Source organism: Phyllostomus discolor, chromosome 7 (assembly GCF_004126475.2).
Source record: "Phyllostomus discolor isolate MPI-MPIP mPhyDis1 chromosome 7, mPhyDis1.pri.v3, whole genome shotgun sequence".
Lineage (NCBI taxonomy): Eukaryota > Metazoa > Chordata > Mammalia > Chiroptera > Phyllostomidae > Phyllostomus > Phyllostomus discolor.
In genome coordinates, this window is record NC_040909.2 from 87,183,700 (window position 1) to 87,198,975 (window position 15,276).

The following is a 15,276-nucleotide window of genomic DNA, read 5'->3' on the forward strand; positions in this document are numbered from 1 at the left end:
AAAACAAGCAAAATACAACCAGAGACATTAAAACTAAGAACAAACTGACAGTAACCAGAGGATTGGTGGGAGGGGATAATAGGGGGAATGGTGGGGAGGATTCAGGAACAACTATAAAGGGCACATAGACGAAACAAAATGGAGGGTGGAATCAGGGGAGGGAGGTGAGGGTGGCTGTGGTATGTGGGGAGTGATGAGGGTAAATATAGACAATTGTACTTGAGCAACAATAAAATAATTTAAAATGAATAAAAAAATTATACACCATGATCAAGTAGGTTAATCACAGAGATCCAAAGATGGGACCATATTTGCAAATTAATAACTGTAATACATCACATAAACAAAAGAATACACAAAATCACATAATCATATCAATAGATTCAGAAAATTCATTATATACACCAATTTATTATAAAAATTTTCACAAAAATGGGATTAGAGGGAGCATACCTCCACATAGTAAAGGCAATCTATAAGCAACCCACAGCCCATATCATACTAAACAGGAAAAAACTGAAAGCTTTCCCAATAATATCAGAAACAATACAAGGATGTCCACTTCCACCACTGCTATTCAACATAGTATTGGAAGAGCTAGCCAAAGCAATCTGATAAGAAAAAAAAAAATAAAAGGCATCCAAACTGGAAAGGAGGAAGCAAAACTGCCATTGTTTGTAGATACCATGGGAGTATACATAGAAATTCCTATAGACTCCACCAAAAAAAATAGTTGAACTAATAAGTGAATATGGTGAACAGTAGGGTATGGAGTCAATATTCAGAAATCAAAGGCATTTTTGTGCAATTACAATGAAATTTCATAAACAGAAATCAGGCAAAAAATCCCATTTGATATACAAATAAGAAGTACAAATTACTTCAGAATAAACCTAACCAAGGAGGTAAAAGACCCATACTTAGAAAACTGCACATCACTAAAGAAAGAAATTAAAGAAGATACAAACAAATGGAAGCAAATACCATGTTTGTGGTTTGGAAAAATTAACATCATCAAAATGTCCATACTACCCAAAGGAATTTATAGATTCAATGCAATCTCTATTAAAATAACAATGATATATTTCATAGACATAGAGTGAACATTTCAAAAATTTATGTGGAACCAAAAATAACATGAATAGCTGCAGCAATTTTGAGAAAGAAGAACTAACTAACAGGGATCACCATACCTGACATCAAACTATATTACAAGGCTATGGTAATCAAAACAGTCTGGTACTGGCATAAGAACAGACCCATGGATTAATGCAAGAGAATACAGAGAGCAGAATTCTACCTATATCTGCATTGTTAATAATATTTGAAAAGGGGGCAGAAGCATAAAATGGAGTAAAAATAGCCTCTTCAACAAATTGTGTTGGGAGATTTGGACAACTACATGCAAATAATGAAGCTCAATCACCAACTTCCCCTATACACAAAAATAAATTCAATATAGATAAAGGATTTAAATATAAGTTGTGACACAATAAAAGTCCTAGAGGAGAACATAGGTAGAAAAAGCTCAGATATTCCAAGCAGCAGTATTTTCATTGATATGTTCCCTAGAGCAAGGGACATAAAGGAAAGAATAAACAAACAAGATCTCTTCAATGTAAAAAGCTTCTGTATAGCTAAAGAAGATAGCAATAAAATGAAAAGGGAATCAACTGCATGGTAAATATATTTGCCAATAACACCTTGGACAACGGTTCAATCTCCAACATATATAAAAAACTCACAGGACTCTACTCTAGGAAGACAAACAACCTGATTAAAAAATGGGCAAAGGGCTTGCATAGACACTTCTCCAAGAAGGACATACACAGAGCCCAGAGTCATATGAAGGGATACTCAGCATCACTAGCCATCAGAGAGATGCAAATTAAAACCACAATGAAATACCACCACACCAGTCAGAATGCTAATCATAAACAAATCAACAAAGAACAAGTACAGAGAGGCTGCCATAAAAAAGAAACACTAATACATGGTTGGTGGGAAAATAGACTGGTGCAGTGTGGAAAAACAATATGGAATTTCCTCAGAAAACTAAAAATGGATCTGCTTTTTGACCCATCAATACCACTGCTGGGATTTTACATTAAGAATCCTCAAGCATCAATTCAAAAGAACCTGTGCAACCCAATGTTCATAGCATAATTTGTGATAGCCAAGTGGTGGAAGCAGCCTAAGTGACTATCAGTAAATAAGTGGACCAAAATAGTATGGTACATTTACACAGTGGAATACTACATAGAAGAAAGAAAGAAGGAGTTCCTAACCTTTGTGACAGTATGGATGGAACTGGAGAGCATTATGCTAATTGAAAAAACCAGGCAGTGAAAGACAACTACCTCATGATCTTACCTATAAGTGGAACCTAATCAACAAAACAAACAAGCAAGCAAAATATATCACAGACACTGACATAAAGACAAGCTGACAGTATCCAGTGGGGAGGGGAGAGAGGAATAATGGGGGGTGATAGAGGAATGTTCATCAAGAAACATGTGTAAAGGACACATGGACAAAGCCAAAGCAGGTAGGCTGAAGTGGTAGAGCAGGGTTGGGTGGAGCTGGGGGCTGTTGTGGAGTGAAAATGGAGACAACTGTACTTGAACAACAATTTTTTAAAAAATCAAAATTGGTGAATTTTTGTGTAGTCATTTTAATATTGAAGGTGGAAGAAAATATGTAACATTTTTAGCATATGCTTATTTCAAGAAAGGTAAAAATGCAACTGAAATGCCACAAAGATTTGTGCAGGGTATCAGGAAGGTGCTCTGACTGAGCAAACTTGCCAAGAGTGGTTTGCAAAATTTCATGCTGGATATTTCTCACTGGATGATGGTCCATGATCAGGTTGACCAGTAGACATTAATAACAATTAAATTTAGAAATTAATTGAAAGCAATCAACATTATACAACTCACAAGATAGCTGATACACTGAAAATGTCCAAATCAATAAAGTTATTGGTGAAAATGAAAAATGTGTCTTTATTTTATGGAAAAAACTAAATGGACTTTTGACCAACCCAATAGATGGTTTGTTTTTCAAGGGGTAAATAATCAGTATCCCTGAAGGGTGGTAATCTGTCCCTTACAGACTTGTTTGCACCCTGTGGATCTCAAGTTTCTAGGCCCCTGTCTGAGCTCATTCTGCTTGAACCCTGATTTCTTCCTTGAATCCTAGTCTTTTTCTGGAACCCTGGTCTTTGGTTTTTGCTAACTGCTTTGGAGGACAAAGCAGTTAAAGATCCACTTTGTTTAAAGATCCACTTTGAAGAGCCCATCTTCCAGGAGGTCTTCTCTGGTGGCTCTGTACTGTACCCCTGAACCGAGCTGGACTGCTGTTTCTAGAATTCCCTCTCCTATATTATTCAAACACAGGGTGAGCATGAGGATCTACGTAGGGTCCAGGTGGTGGAGATGAAGCAGAAGCTGCATTTGGTTCCAAAGGTCAGTGTGGGTGCTCTGAAGCTCCGAGCAGGCTGACCAGCTTCTACTGCTATCCTCCCTCAGCTCCTCTCAGTCCTGGCACGCACATCTCTGACAGGAAATACCAGCTCCTCTCCACATCTCCTGTGGCACTGACATTAGCCATGGTTCCAATTCCTCCTTGCAGGATCCAGTTTGTTCTCATGGTTTCTGTCTTTCCCTGTGGACTCCAGTTGTCCTTGCCTCCCCATCTATTCCCCTCTCTTTCCTAAATCATGTCCTAGGTGACCTGTAGCCATTGCAGACCCAACACTAAATTCAGAGGTAAAGTCTTGCATAGATTTTTCCACCAATGAACACAATCATGTAGTTTAATTTCTAATTGAATATCTTATTCAGTGTCACTCACAGTGATTCCATTTTTCAGATTGAAACCAGACTGATGCAGAAATTGTTACCTGCAACAAAGTGTCTCTGTATTAAGACCCTAAGATGATGGTTTAGAGGCAATGGGAGGGCATAGAAGGGAACTGGGTTCAGTTAGCAGAATGTGACAGGTCCCAGAAAATTATTGGTGAGGCTTAAAGGGGAGTAGAAAACCCTAACTAGAACTTAGAGAAAAGGATGACTTTGTCACATACTGGGGGAAGTTTTAGTAAAAGTGTTACCTCCTATAAGGTAGAAAATAGAAAATCCCTTAAGGAAGTGAAGGTGTTGACTAAGGACACCTCTGCAGAATGATTGGATCAATTAGTTCCTTCTAGCTAGTGGTATGTCATAAATTACAGAGAAAGGAAATGATGAATTTGAGAAGGAAATGGTTTTTTAGAAGAAATTATAAAATATCTAGGAATCCAAGACCTGCCGAATTTGACAAAACTACTTCTTATCTTGCCTGCCTCTCCCCAAGCAAACTATTATCCACTGAAAACATGCTTCAGGAAAAATAAATAAATCCAGGAAGCAGTTATAAAAGTGTGACCTCAGGGCAGGTCAGAGAAGAGGTCAAGATGCCACTGGAGAACCATTTTTAGGACTTCAGATAGATTTAAATTGTTGGTTCACAGCTCCTTTGATATAAAAGACAAAGATATCCTAAGGAATGAACATATTCTCTCCACTTAGTCCCAAGTTTTCCAGGAATCTGAAGGGCATTGTTCCACTGCAGCCAAGTAGAGGAAGGCTGACTTCAGAAATACTCATAGGTGTGTCTTCACCTAATGTAAAGTAAAATTTAAAAATATGGAATTCTATTTTCTTGGACTAAAAGTTTCAGAGTCAGTAAAAATAGGATGCAAATTATAGAACCCTAGATTTCTGTAGATAGAAGAAAATTGAGAAAACTCATGTCAGAAACTAAGACTTTGTAAAATGCTCAAACATGGATTGCATTCGTGGAAAAAGAAGAATGACTCAAAGTAGAAGGTAAGATCAGAGGACAAAGATCAGAGTCTACATAAAGGATTCATGACATGTCCACTGTTGGGTATCAGAATCATTGTAAACCAGTGACTTTCCTCTTCTTGTAACTGTATAAGCATCTCAAAATTATCCTGTTCTGTTTAACAAAATATTGACTTGTTTTTCAGAGACCACAGACCAAAACTCTGAATCATGCTGCCTGGGCATGCACAGAGAACTTCGAGCTCCAGCTGCACCAGAAAAAATCTTGGCCTTCTCACCCACAGAATCAAAGGACTGGGACATAAGTAGGATGTGAACACTGGCACATTTCAGCAGCCAAGGGTCAGCTCTCCAGGAAGATTCCATGTTAATGCTCCTTTCCCATAAATGGCCAAGCTCCAAGTTCCATCAATTAAAATTTTCCCATCAGCACTTCCACAATACTTGTCCTCCCTAAACCATAAAAACTCTTGAACTGGTCCAGTGAGTGAGATAAATCTGAGACACCACTAGGTCTCTCATCTTCTCAGGTGGTGACTTCTTGATCAACAAACATTTCCTTAACCCAAACTCTGATGTTTTGAAGTTTGGCCTTTCAAAGCATCAGGCACATGACTTGGGTTCAGTAACATTCTCTTTCTCACCTTCTATCACTGAAAGAGGGCTACCCTTGTGGAGGTGTGAATTGTGCATATGTTAAGGGCCATGTGGTTAGAAGTATCCTGGGCTTTATTTAATTCTCAGCTATCACTGTCTCAAAATTCTTAATATTTGAATAAAGGGCTTTGCATTTTAATTTTACACTGGAACCCACAAATATGCAGGTATCTTAGGACTCACTTACCTTTTTGTATTTGCGTGGGTGTATAAGGGGCAGATAAGTTGCCTCTGTGTCACTAGTCTTCGGACTGAAAGGAAACTATGGAAGCACATCCAAACAGCTTCATCTGCAGTGGACCCAGTGATGAGATCTTGCACTGTGAGCCTGAGCTAAAGATTTCTACTTGTATGAGACATTTAAGGGGCTTAAAAAGGGGCCAAACTACTTTACATACTGCCCAACAAGCAGTGGCAGTTTTAAAAATGTTTAATAAATATTAACTATTCTTCTCTACAAACAGTTTCAGGCTTAGCATCAAGTCTCTACCACACTGTGTCTATCCTCAGCTCTAAAATTGGTATCACTGCAACTTCCGTAGGTCTCAGTTCCCTATTGGTTCTTTAATTGGGCCATTTTTCTTGATCCCCTTTTTGTCCTGAGTGTTTTTCTTCTTTCTTCCTATTTATTTTGTTATTTCCTAGCAACTCACACCTATTGGTACCCCATCCAGTGCTGTGACTTGAATTCCTACTCCTATTTTCCTAAGGTTTGGACTCATCTCTGGATCACAGTCCTGAAGATATTCCCTGGTACTCAGCCACCCTGCTGGTTCCTGACTTAGAGTCCTTGACTCCATGAACTACACTTGACCCCGATGTTCTACTTTTCCACTGCTCACACCCAGCCTAGATCCACTGCATGGTCTGATACTGCAGAGTCCCACATGCTTTAAACTCTCTCAACAGGCAGATAGAATCTTTTCCATCAGGATCATCCTCCCCAACCTGTATGTCTTCAATCTTGCTTAGTGGGAACCAAGATGATTCAAAATAATTGCTGAGTAGTTTCTGGAGAACTTACAGATCTCCTACCTCAGGCTGTTACCAAATTCTGTCCATGTGCCCCATGCTTCGAAAGGGCAAAACACTAATCATCAGAGTCTGGAATAAGAAAAGGTTTATTGATCAAGAAGTTGCCAACCAAGAAGATGGAAAACTTAATGGTGACTCAAATCATCTCAATCACTGGACCAGTTTAAGGGTTTTAAGGGGCTGGGAAACAGGTACACAAAAGTGTTGGTTGGCAAGTTTTAATCGGGGGAACTTGGAGCTTGGCCATTTATAGTAAAGAGATGTCAACACAGATCTTCCTGGACAGCCAACACTTGGCTTCTGAAAGGTTCTGGAGTTCAGATTGTGGTTATGTCCTGGTCCTTTGGTTGTGCAGAGGAGGGGTGAAATTTTGGTTCTGTTGCAACTGGAGGTCAGAGTACTCTCCTGTGAACATGCCCAGGCTGCATGACTCTGGGTTTTGGTCTCTGAAAAGCAACTCAGTATCATGTTAAACAAAACAGAACTATTCTGAGCTGGTTCTGCAGTTACGATTTCACCCCATTTTGCACTTCAACCCTCAGTCTTGAGGAAGATAGGACAACTGGGTCCAGGTTCAATAAAGAGGGAAGATGAGCTTTCTGATAGAGTCAGATTGGTCTGCTCATCCTGCCCCTCTTAACTGGCTCTTACAATCCTCCATGCCCACCTTTTCCACTATGTCCATACAGGGGGCACTTTGGGTGTTCTGTTCACAAGTACAGCCCATGACACTGGCAGAGGTAGAAGCAGGCCAGGACCCCTGTACCCAAATGTGAGACAAATGATAATGCTCATGTCAGATGTTAAGTGAGTTTCCTCGCCTTGATTCATGTCAGCTTCTCTCTGTGTAAAATGAAAATACTTAATGGTAACCCATGTTGGAAGTTTACAGTGAGGAGTCAAGATAATACATTTTCTGATGTATTATACATATGTAAAATACATGTCCTGCTCCTCCAAAAATGATAGAAATGTGTTACAGAGTTTAATATCAATAATTCAGTAAGGAAAAAAACAGACAAAATTCACAGAACACTTATTATATGGCAGGCACTCTCCTGAACATTCCACATATATCAAATAGTTCAATTTCATAAAATACCTTATAATGTATGATTTATTATGATGATTTTGCAGATGAGAAAAGTGAGGCAGAGAGCTGTTGAATTGCCCAAGGCCCCCAGCTGGTACATGAAAGCACTAATTTTGAATGCAGTAGGGAGGCTTTGGGCCATGCAGTCACCTCTATTCTGTCCTATTGCATTGATGAGGTAGAATCCTATTTCCCCCTTGAGTCAGGCATTCATATATTCCTTATTTACTGAAGAAAGAATGAGCATCCAAAGAAAACGGGACTTCATAACAATTTTATATCTCATATAGTATATGAAAAATTGAATAATGCCTCTCTTCTATTGGGTCAGCTAACTGAAAACCCAGGCTTTCAGGTTTATTCTCTATAAATCATTTAACAAAACAGAACAGAACCTCTGCATGGTCACTACCTTCCAAGATGACCCAAGTGACTCTTCCCTGCTCATGTCTCACAGAGCTACCTGTAACCACTGAAATACTGTAAGAATTACAGTGTTTGGATTCTGACCACAGGTCATGAAAACACTGCTCCTCCTGCTGCTCTCTTGGGGACTACAGTTTGAGAAGTCCTAGTAGCCCCTTTCAGGAGCCTGAGTGGCAGCAACTGGGATTCCACAAATTTCCAGCACCCCAGCTGAGCCAGGTTATCAGTGACTGTAGCCCTGGTGGATAATTCTGTGACAACTTCATGACAGGCTCCACACTAGAACCACCTGGCTAAGCCTCTTCCAAATGTGTGATCCACAGGAATTACACTATTAATGTAGGCTGCTAATGTTTGGGAAATATATTCTGTAACTAATATATTCTATTTGATAAATAATAGTAACAATACTTAGTAATGATAGTGGTAACAAGGCCCAGAATAGTTACTGGACCATCAAGAGCTAACCCCTCACAAAATAAAATAAATGAAGATTAGGGTCTTCAAAGGAAAACCCTTGTAAATTGTAGCTGATAGCTCACTACTCATGATATTGTCTTGTTTTATGAAATGTTTTTATGGAAACTTTCATAATAGCATGGCCTTGACATAATAAAGTAACTGGTTTGAATTACAGAATAAGATGTTTTACTGGCATAAAGTATGTATACATCATGGGGCTAGTGACATCACATTTTAGTGTAAGTTCAACAAAAGTAAGCTGAAATACAAATTATATAGGTCAAGTGGTCCCTTGGTTTTGCATCAGTTTTTATAATTTTCAAAATCAACTCCAAAGCATGCCAGCATCCATATCCCATACTAAGCAATAAACATTTATTAGGAGAGTATGGAAATGAGGAAGAATTGGGGAACTATATGACCCTGACATATATGTTGCCTTCATAGCAGATTCTCTAGTGATGAAAAGTGCTTCCTCAAGGTGAGAGATGAACAGAAACATGGTTCTATACTTGAACAAACAGGACTCATGAGAGCCATCGTAAGAGCTTGCATAGTTTCTACCATGGACCTGAGTGGTGCTCTGGTGTTGGCTCCTGCTGAAGCACAAGAGCTAATTGTTAAAACAAAACAAAACAAAACAACAACAAAAAAACCACCATGAACTGTTGTGAGAAGACATTGAACCATTGTGAACTTCAAATCTGCTACATTGGGAATATTTCTATCATGCACACTACAAATCAGGGCTTGTGTTTTGTTGTGGTAGTCATTTTTGTCTTTTTCCCAGAAAGCCATTTTATCAACACACCACCAGCTACAACCTCAGCATTGAATTCAGATCTTTAAAAAACTAGACAGAAACTTGATTTTGAATTCCTATTTTTATAATTTTATAAAACTCATAGATCAAACATTGATTTGTTTTTTTGTCTTTGCATGTATAAGTTTTTCTCTGTGGCCTTTGTCTGAAAAAGCAAGTAGCTTTTCTACTGTCAAGTATAGATTTCATTAGACTATTTAGACTGTAACAAAGGCAAAACAATGTTCTCTCAAAAGAAAAACCTTTTAATGCTCAACACAACAGATGTTCCCAAACACCAGTATATCTGGGTGACCTCAGACAAACACCAATACCATCTGAGGGACCTATCACCATATGCAGATGGGAAATTGCTACTTGATGGTTTCTGTGACAAGGACAGTACAAAATATAATATTTAAAATTAAGTGATGTTTGCATATCCAAAGTAGATACTATTTTAGATGATCCTCAATTCACCAATTATTATGATTTATTTCAGAAATTATTTAAAAGAAAGTAAAAGTAAATTATCTAAACATTTTTGTTGTAATCTTAAACATTTTTATTGTAGTTACTGAATTGTGCTATATAGTGACATAATTTCATCCATGATGTAAAATATTAATGCAGATTAAACAAAATAGAACCCCATTGAATAATAAGATTTGAATAATAATAATAATAATAATGAACAATAAGATTCATTATTTATTTAAACTACCATATAGTTTTCACTAAAATCTCTTGATCTGGATTCTGAGTTGTGATAAAAGGGTATAATTGTTCACAGTGAGAAAATTCTCTGTTTCAATATTCAGCTGTCCATCTTCCCACTTTATATCCTTCATTTATTTGTCCTTGTACCAAGAAATAAATTCCTATTGATGAGAAATAATTTTTAAAACTGTAAGAATCTTACTATGAGTCAGCAAAGGGTAACAGGACATGTAACAAATGTCCAGAGCTTTCAACTCAGGTAAGATTTTCAGGTGGATCTGTGCAAAACTGTGTATGATAACTAATGTATCATTTCCTATGCAAGAACCATTCAGAAAACTCAGAACAAGAAGAAATAGCCTGAAGATGGTGGCGAGGTAGGTTGGAGCTGAGTCCAATTCACCCTGAACACAGGTGGAACACCTAGCCAATCTTATGAGCAACAGAGTGAACAGCCAATGGAATCCCAGCTTATATGAAGATTGGAGGCCAAAACTGTAGGGGACATTGAAAAACAGACAGGAACGGGATTGCATTGGGATGATAAGTTCCCTGGGAGAAGCACAAGAAAGAGGGCTTCTGTGGACCCCTGCCCAGTGCCTGCCACCAGATCCTTGGATGAGAACCAATTCAATAGCTCCCTCCCTTGACAAACAGGGAGGACAGGGTGGCACCAGGATCAACCTGGATGCTTGAAGTTGCTGGGGGGCAATAAAGACAAAGTGGGAGATACACAAGGGCAATGTTCACCTACTGGGACTGTGGACAATGGATGGGTCATTACCAGAGAAACTAGGAAGCTGGGTGACACATGGAGAAGGGAGAAGAGTTGGGCTGTGATGAACCCTGACCCGGATAGTCTCTGCTCTGGATAGAAAGTTGGGCTGTGTCAAAAGCCAGGGGCTTACTAAGAGTGGCAGGCTTAAACAGGAGTATTTTATTTAAAAAAAAAAAAACAGGCTCTTAGTCACTGTTTAAGGAACTTTCACTCAGTGGCCACCCTCTCAATGACCCACACTACTGCTGTCACCCACTGGGGTGTGGCCATTTCCCTAAGAGAAAGGAGGAGGTGCCTTGCAGAGGAGAGAAGCAGGGTTCAGGGAGTTAGCAGTCCCCAGAAACATTTAACTCAGTGGGGGGAGCTTAACTACCCTGAAGAGACTTTAAGAGTGTCCAGCACCTAGGACAGCAAAGAGGGGGTAAGTGGTGTGTGATTGGCCCCTAATTAGTGTACCTTATGGATGGCACAACAGATGGATTGAAGGTGTCAGCCTGGCATAGATGGACATTGGGGGCAAAGCAGTGTACAGAGGACCTGGGCTGGAGTCTGGGCAACTGTGAAGATCGTGACCCAGACTGGCCCCTATCCTTGAAAAACCACAGGAAGAGGAAAAAGTGAAACCCAACCTCCCTCAGCCTGAAGCATCAAGGAAGACCAGCAGAACTCACCTGGCTGATTTGAAGTCAGCAGTAAGCTTTTTTTATGTTTCCCCAAGTGAAACAATAAGACCTGGAGCTGTGAAAGGTCCAGAGTCAGACAGAAAGAGGGATCACCAGGCTAATCCCAATGATTTAAACCTGACATGAATTTCACTTTGCTATTCTAGAGAACTTGCATGTTATTGTTTATTTGTAGTATTATTTTTTCATTATTTTTACTTCTTTTTATTATTAGCATTTTTAATTTCTTATTTCTGTTTAGCTTTCTTAATTTTATTTGTTTAATTGTATTGTTTGACTGATTTTCCTTGTTCTCTCTTTCATAGTGAATTTTAATATTACTTCTTTCACTTAATTTGTGTTCCTTTAGCACACTGCTCTAGGTTGTGTACTTTCTATTCTTCTTATTCAGATCACAAAGTACTTGTCATATTATCGTTGTTCCAGTTTTATTGTAAATAATTTTTGTTCCATATGATTGTAAATACTACACAGCACCCCTCCTGGATCTTAGCCCATTTTACTATCTTCTGGAGCTTTATTACTGTTGTGCTTAACTCTGTTCTCTCACACATGATGCCCATTTTCTATCCTTTACTCTCACTATATCTCATAACCTCTGCTCCCACAAGCACTCTGTTCCCTGAATTCAGCTCACAATTCTTGCCCCTTTAACAAAAGTCTTATCTCTTTTCCACCTCTTATAAAAAGTGGCTAGTTGGGTGAAATGTCATGGCTAATGCTATACTTGTCCAAAGGACCTCCTATCTCTTTTCTATGTGTTGGTATTTTAAATCCCAGAGTACACTCCTGCTGTCTTAATCCATTTTGCCTTCCCCCTCCAACTGATCACATACAACAGTAGGTGGAAGCTGTGAACACCAATATACTTGGCTGAAGAGAGAACACACCAACAAAGGAACCACCAAGAGATAATAAAAGAAAAGAGTGGAGGAGTGAGTGGAAGCCACACTAATCTCCTCCCAGGACCAATCTGGAAGTACAACTAAACTGTGGATAAATTATCAAGAACAAACAACTGAGAAATAGCAAGAAAGAAGCCTTAGACAAACAAAAAGACCAGCTTCACCACAATCTCTGCATCTCCACAGTACATGCAAGACGTGATGGGTGGAGTGACCCTCAGTCAACCAGCTGGAGTGAAGGATCCAATAAAGAACAACTCAACAACAATCAAAATCCAAAGACATCTAAAGAGCCAACATGTATGTCATCCCGAGAGAAGCAAATTTAGGAGATCAAAGAGATTGTACCACTAAATCTCATAGGTCTCTTACCGCAAACTCAGGGAGACAGAATAGATCAATTTAAGAAGCAGAGGATAACCGGAAGAGTCTCACAAAAAAGAGGGAGACAAAGAGACAAACCCAAGATGAAAGGAAAGGAGGAAGCCTCAGAAAGAATGCTAAATGAAATGGAGGCGAGTCAACTATCAGATATTGAGGTCAAAGCAATGGTTATCAGGAAGCTCAATGTGATCACAGAGAGTTACTGAAAACTACAGGGTAACTATGATAAACTCACTGCAAATGATATCAGCATGAAAAAGGATAGAAACTATCAACAAGGGCCAAGAGGAAATGAAAAATACAATGTCTGAAACAAAGAACACAGTAGAAGGAATCAAAACCAGGGTAGATGAAGCAGAAGATAAAATCAGTGAGCTGGAGGACAAGGTAGAAAAACCTTCCAAAAATACCAAGAAAAAAAAAGAGAGATTCAGAAAGAATGAACAGGTGTTATGGGAGCTGCAGGACAACTTAAAATGTAATAATATCCTTATACCAGGGATACCAGAAGGAGAAGAAGAAAAAGTAAGGGATAGAAAGCCTGTTTGAAAAAGTAATGATGGAAAACTTCCCTAATTTGATGAGGGAAAAAGCCACACAAACCCAGGAAGTATAGAAGGTCAAAATCAAGAGGAACTGAAAGAGGTTCACTCCAAGACACATCATAATTAAAATGAAAAAATTCCAAGAAAAAGAGAAAATCTTAAAGGCAGCAAGGGAGAAACAGTAAGTAACATACAAGGGAACCTTGATAAGACTAGCAGCTGACTTCTTGATGGAAATGCTACAAGCCAGAAGGAACTGGCAAGGAACATTTCAACTAATGAAAAACATAGGCCTGCAACTAAGACTGCTCTATCCAGCAAGGCTCTCAATTAAAATGGAAAGCAAAATAAGGATTTTCCAGACAAAAAAGGCTCAAAAGATACACCTAATCAAACCAGCACTGCAAGACATGCTGAAGGGACTGCTGTAAGAAAAGGAAAGAAAATATTGAGACAGAGAGAAAAACAGGTATGAAGGAACTAAAATGTCAATGAATAAATACCTATCAAAAATAACCTTAAATATTATTGGGTTAAATGCTTCAATCGAAAACATAGGATAGTTGAATGGATAAGAAATCATGACCCACACATATTGTACACACAAGACATCCACCTAAAAGCAAAAAATCCTGTATAGACTGTAAGTGAGGGGCTGGAAAAAATATTACAAGCAGATAAACAGGAAAAAAAGCTGAGATAGCAATACTCATATCAGACAAAATAGACTTCAAAACAAAGGCCATGAAAAGAGACCCAGAAGGTCACTTCATAATACTCAAGGGAAGAATCCATCAAGAAGACATAAACACTGTAAATATTTATGCACCCAACATGGAAGCATAAAAATATATAAGGAATATACTGGAGGACTTAAGAAATATTGACAGCAACACAATTACAGTAGGGGATTTCAACACCCCACTATCAAAAGTGGGTAGAATTTCCAAACACAAAATCAACAAAGATATTGAAGCATTGAACAATGTCCTAGATGCAATGGACTTAACTGATTATATATAATATATACATACATACATACACACACACACACACACACATATATATATATATATCCTTGTGTGTATATATATCCTTGTGTATATATATAAAACCTTTTATATATATAAAATGTTTTATATATATATGTGTGTGTGTGTATATATATATATATATATATATATATATATATATAAAACCTTTCATTCCAAAGAAGCAAAATACACATTGTTTTCAAATGTACATGGGACATTTTCAAAGTAAAAACACTCAAACTCATGGAGATTGAACAGCATGCTGTTAAACAATGAATGGGTTCACAATGAGATAAAGGGAGAAATGAAAAATCTCTTCAAACAAATAAAAATGAACTCACAACAATCCAAAACTTTTGGAACACAGCAAAGGAAGTCCTGAGAGGGAAATTCATAGCAACACAAGCCTACCTAAAAAAGATAAAATCACTTCAAATAAACAGCTTAACCCTATACCTACAAGAACTCAAGGAACAACAGCAAAGGCAGGCCAGAGCAAGAAGAAAGAAGACAATAAGCAAAATGAGAGCAGAATTAAAAGACATAGGGACTAAAAAAACAATCCAAAGGGTCAATAAATCCAAAAGCTGTTTCTTGCAAAAGATAAACAACATAGTCAAGCTTTTAAGCAGACTCATCAAGAAAAAAAAGAGAAAGGACCCAAATAAACACAATCAGAAATGAAAGAGAAGAATTACAAATGATACTACAGAAATACAAAGGATTATAATAATTATTATGAAGCACTATATGCCAAGAAATTTGAAAACCTAGGGGAAATGGACAAATTCCAAGAAAATGTAATCTTCCCAAACTGAATGAAGAAGCAGAAAGCCTGAACAGACCATAATAGCTGATGAAGTAGAAGCAGTAATTAAAAAGCCCTGAAACAGATTGTTTCA